Genomic DNA, 6186 nt, shown 5'->3' with positions numbered 1-6186 from the left:
CAATCATGATCAAAAAGCAAAATATTTCTTTCTGATTTTCTTTTTACTTTCCATATTAAAACGAGTAGGAGACCTGTGCGATGTAGGGAAAAATTTAATGTCTAATTTACTAGTAAAAAGGATCAAAAGGATATATTGAATGTCGACTGCTGGTAAATTTATAAAAGTATATATATTAGATTATTGAATTTTTAAATATATTAAATAATTTATTTTCTTTTTAAATATATTATTTTCAAAATTATACTAATTTATCTTTTATTTTTCAATATAAGTTAATTAATAATTTCCTTTTCTAAAATTTTCCAATATTATAATAATTTATATAAATAACAGAAATAATTTGTGTAATTATTGGTTCAAATTACCATTTTCCTTTACCAATACTAATTTATCTTTAATAATTTAAAATGAAAATCACACAATTTTTAAATAATTTTCCAAAATCTATCAAATGCAATAAATTTCCCAAATTTCCAAAATATTCCAATAACTTTCAATAATTATTTACTACATTTTAAAGAAATTTTCCAAAATTACATTAATATGTTTTTTATTTTCTTCTCCAAAATTTTTCAAAAATATGATATTTTGTTTGCCAATTTGCAAACTCCACCAACTCTTTCTGGAGCTATAATTGTTGACTTTATTTTTCAATTTATAATTTATAATTAAATTTAAATGACATTTATAAAAAATTATTGGTTGAAAATTTTGTATATTCATTTATTTCTATTAATTTTTCTGGAAAATAACACAATTTAGTTGTTAGTGTAATAAAATTAATTTTAAGAAATTGTAACTATAGTAAAATATTTATCATAATGATTACTCTATTTAATTAGTACACCAAAATTCCAATAACAATTATTAGTGTAATAATTATTTTGAAAAAATAAATAATTTAACTACGGTAATAATTATTATTGGAATTACAGTTATTATAAAATTACTGTAATTACAGTCTTTTGAAAATAACCAATTTTACTATAATAATTAATGTAACTTGATAATTATTATTACAGTAATAATAAATTTACATTAATAAATTTCTGAAAATGTAAATTCCAATGATAATTATTACTGTAATTATTATCAGCAATAAAATTCCAATAATAATTATTGTTATAAATTTCCGTAAAATAATAATTTACACTAAAATTTCAAAGATAATTATTTCTGTAATAAAGTTAATATGAATTATTACAATAAAACTCCAATAAGATTTGTTAGTGTAATAAAACTATTTTGAAACGAACTGTAATTAGTACACTAATAATTATTATTTGAATTTCTGTATTTCAAAATTACTGTAATTACAGTTGTTTCAAATAACAGATTTTATTGTAATTTATAATTCTGTAGTATGTATTATTTTTAAATAATGGAAATTTGTGTAACTTAATAATTACATTATCCGAATTAATACAAAATGGAAAATTGTTAATTATGTAACAATAATTATTACTATTAATTTCCATGATTTTAAATCAGGATTCACAGTTTTTTCTATTATAAAATTTTCAAAAAATATTAGATAATGGGAATTACTATTTGAGATTATGAAAAAAGGAATTAGTTAAACTACACTAACAATTATTTTAGTGTAATAATTATAATTACATTGATAATAATAAAAATTTCAATAATTATAAATTATGATAACATAATTATAAATTTTAAACAATTACAATAATTTTCCATAATATTCCAAAAATTAAAAAATGTCATAAAATTCCAAAATTGTACTAACTTATCTGTTATTTTCAATTAAAATTAATCAATAATTTTCTGTAAATGTAACAATGAGAATTACACTAATTTTCTGAATAATCAATTATTAATTTTCAATAATTATTTATTGGTTGAATAATCAATAAATTTTCAATAATTTCAGTAATCTATTGAATAATCAATAAACTATCCATAATTTCCAAAAACTACACCAAACTATCTTTCATTTTCGAATGAAATTAATCAACAATTTATAATTTTTCTGAAATCATAATTATAATTTTTAGAAATGTAATTATTTCAATATCTTTTTCCAAAAATCAATTACTAAAACTTTTAGAAATTATTGATAATGGTTTACGCTAAATAATAATATTAATTTATTAATAAATTAATTATTTGTATTTATTTTCAGAAATTACTATTATTTTTGTAGATTTAAATGAATATTATTGATTAATAATTATAAATAATAATTTTTTAATAATAGTAATGATTTAATTGTTCTAATTTATTTATTGTTGCCTCGCTAATTAATATGTTAATTATAGATTATTGTAATATAATTATTTATTAATTAATGCATTAGTAATTTATTAATTATCTCATTTACTAATCTGGTTGGACTGGACCTGTTCTAAAAATAAACCAAACATTTGTAGTCTAGGGTGTTCGTCGAAATTCTACTTCTCCCATTCTCTTCAAGCATTTTAAGAGGGGATAGGATTGGAAATATGAAATCAGGGAGGGGGTAGGATTGGAAACCCCTAAACTATACTTGTCCCATAATCCTATTCTCTCCAGGCCTTTTAAGAGGGGATAAGATTGGAAATATGAAATCAGGGAGGGGGTAGGATTGGTAATATAAAATGAGGGTGTTGGACAATTCATACATTTCTTCTTTTTTATAAATGGGTAAGAAAGAGAATCTCCCTTTATTTATACTATATTATTATTATTATTATTATTATTATTATTACATTTTCTAGTGATTTGACATCTCCATGATGGAATAATATTATTGTTATAAAATCAAAAGTTGATAGCATTTCTTGTTCATCGAAAATATTAAAATTTTAGAGTTCAATTATGTTGCATTCACTAATATTGGCTGATCTCAACCAATCATTTGTGTTTATTTTTCCTTGGTTCATGTTTCACAAAGAAGAGAGTTGTACAACAAAAGAAACTTTTTAAAAGTTATGTATCTTCAACAAAATACAATTTGCTGAAAATAATTATTTTTAATTCTCAGATATTAAAAAAATAGATCCTCAACATTTCTATTTGTAACAAGACAATGGTCAAAACGACTTGGGATCTGCTACCCACAATTGTACCCACATCCATACCCACTGACCACCACCACCATGTATTGGGAACATTTCCTCATGAATTATAAGGGAGCTGATATTCCTAATGCACAGGTGTCATGTCTCGTTGGTAGAGATGTGGGAACATCTCGTGGGTAGCAAATCCGAGCCATCCAAAACAACTAACCAAGCAGCAAAGCAACAATAGATCAGTTTGGTCTAATGATGTTTGGCCACCAGGTTTCAAAGAAATTAATAATGATTTTAAACCTAAAATGGTGAACAATTTTATAAAATAAATTAAAGAGCATGCTTTATGTAGCTTTTGTAGTTAGCTCAAATTGCTTACAATGCAACTTCATTTATCTAGTATAAATGTATAGAAAATGCCAAAAAAAAGTACAAATCCTGCTTAATAAAACAAAATAAAGTAAAATATAAAAAGTGAACCATAATGCATTCTCATAATTGTGTAGTAATGATTCTATTTGTTTGCACTGCAAATCTGAATAGAATATTTTTTTTTAAACCCCAAACTTTATTCCGGGTGGAGGGGTGACCACCTTAAATTTTATTAACCATTTTCAAAAGGAAAATTTGTAATAACAGGGAGGACTTAGCCCGCCTTGCCCCATTACCCAAGCATACATAGCTCTCCCTCACCATCTCTGGCCCACAAAAAAAAAGGCCTAGCAAAACCTAATTAATTCTAAGGATAGGAAAACCCAAATTATCTTCGTGAATAAGATGAGCCAAATCTTTAGGAATTTGGGAATTGCCATTGATCTCTTTAAGTGTGCATCTTTCATCAATTCCTTTGTTAGCTAGGAGATCAGCACAACGATTTCCTTCTTGTAAGATATGGATCCACCTAATATTCATTCTCTGCACTAAGTTCTTAATCCTGCGCAAGATGTAAAAAGAATTCCAAGGATAATTCGATCTACCCATTAGAATGTCAATAATAATCATGTTATCACTTTCAACCTCAATCTCTTTATAGCCTCTTTGCAAACAAAGGCTTAAACCATCATACAAATCTAAAAATTCTGTTTGAGTAGAGGTAGACTAATCATAGTAACAGTGAAAAGCAAATATGAGAGTTCCAAATGAGTTTCTAAGTAAATCCCCACCTCCTCCTTCACCAGGATTGTTGCGACAAGCCCTATCCACATTCATCTTGTAAGTAAAATTACTTGGAGATTTCCAGCTAACCCATCTGCATTTGTTCCGCTTTGAAGCTTTCAAAGGAATGTTTAGCACTTGAAGTGAAAGAGGGTCATTATCCATATTTGAAAGATCATTTGTAAGAGCATTGATGTCTTTCAACCATTTCTTAATATTTTCTATAAGTAATAAGGATGAAGAACCCTTACCTTCATATATACGTTTACATCTTTCTTTCCATATGGTACAAAGGATTATAAATGGAGTGACACAAATAACTTGATTCACTTGAGTATCCTTTTTACAAACATTCCACCAATGAAGAACTCGATCCACTACATGTTGAATAGGATAGATGGGAATGTTAAAGAGATTACTAAAGTAAGACCAAATTTTAGAAGCCATAACAACACTTGGAAGCCACATTAACACCTCTTCGTGATATGATCTCATCAACTAGAACAACACCATGCATAAATCTCCACATAAAAATGGTTATTTTAATTGGGAGATTAACCTTCCAAATATATTTAAACCAGTAGATGTGCTGCCCATGATTCCTGATGATATTCCAAGCAGATTTTGTAGTGAAAGAGCCACTTTGATTAAATTTCCAAATTAACCTATCATCTTCATTGTTTAAACAACAATTTGAGTCTATAGCTCTCTGTTGAATGGCATGAGGAATAGTTCCAACGTCATGAAAAGACCATACTCCCTCTTAGTTCAAAACCTTATTTAAAGTAAAATCCACAACTTCAACTTCACTTTCATTAATTTGACAAATCAAAGGCCCAGAAACCAACCAATTATCATACCAAAAGGAAAATTCACCTTTCCCTATTATCCATTGACAAGAATTAATAGCAATATCTTTGATCTCCAACATCTCTTTCCAAAATTTACTACTAGATGAAGGAGTAGTGAGCAAAGTTATAGGTGTGGACTTTATATATTTTGATTTCACAAACTTTGCCCACATGCCCTCTTTTTTTATGATTTTAAACCAAGATTTTAACCTGAAAGCCTTAATAATATCAAACATGGATCGCACTCCCAAACCCCCTTCATTAATAGGGTTACAAATTTTTGTCCATCCAATCCAATGTTTTTTGTTTCCAAAATTTGAGGCTACCCACAAAAAATTAGCAAACATTCTATGGACCATGTGGATCACAGTTTTGGGAGGAGAAACAACTCCAAGGACATGGATTAATTGACTTTGGAGGAGATGCTTAATTAAAGTCAAACGCCCTCCACTACTTAAAAGCTTAGCCCTCCAACCATCAATTTTATTTTTTATTTTTTGTAAAATAGGTTCAAAGTCCTTAATTCAAAGACATTTTTTTTTCCAATAGGAGCACCTAGGTAAATAAAAGGAATATGCTTTTGAGAAAAACCCGTTACCTGTTTGATCATATTCACCTTTGAAGCACCCATGTTTTGATGAACAACGAAACAAGACTTTTCTTTATTCACCAATTGTCCTGAATCTTTCTCATATGCTGAAATAAATTGCATCAAGTTTTACAGAACTCTTTTATTACCTTTTGAAAAAATCATTGTGTCATCAGCAAACAAGCTATGAGAAATTAATTCACAACCTCTAGGAAGAGCATAAAAGGTAACATATCAATTTTCATAAACAACATGCAAACCTCTACTCAATACCTCTTCTGCTAAAATAAACAGACTTCGTGAAAGAGGGTCTCCTTGTCTTAAACCTCTAGTGAAATGGAAGTATCCTGCTAGAATGCCATTGATAATTATAGAAAACCAACAATTGCACATGCACAATTTAATCATTTCCATCCAGATACTGCTAAAACCAAAACATTGAAGAGCTAAAAGGACAAATTTCCAATTCATTCTATCATTAGCTTTTGTCATATCCACTTATATTTCTACCTTTGACAAAAAACCTGAACTGAATATAAATCTTGCACCTAGTTCAATTTTGCATCTATTTGTT

Source organism: Nelumbo lutea, chromosome 1 (assembly GCF_056320005.1).
Source record: "Nelumbo lutea isolate HS-2025 chromosome 1, American lotus-T2T, whole genome shotgun sequence".
NCBI lineage: Eukaryota > Viridiplantae > Streptophyta > Magnoliopsida > Proteales > Nelumbonaceae > Nelumbo > Nelumbo lutea.
Note: the sequence above shows the minus strand (reverse complement) of the source record.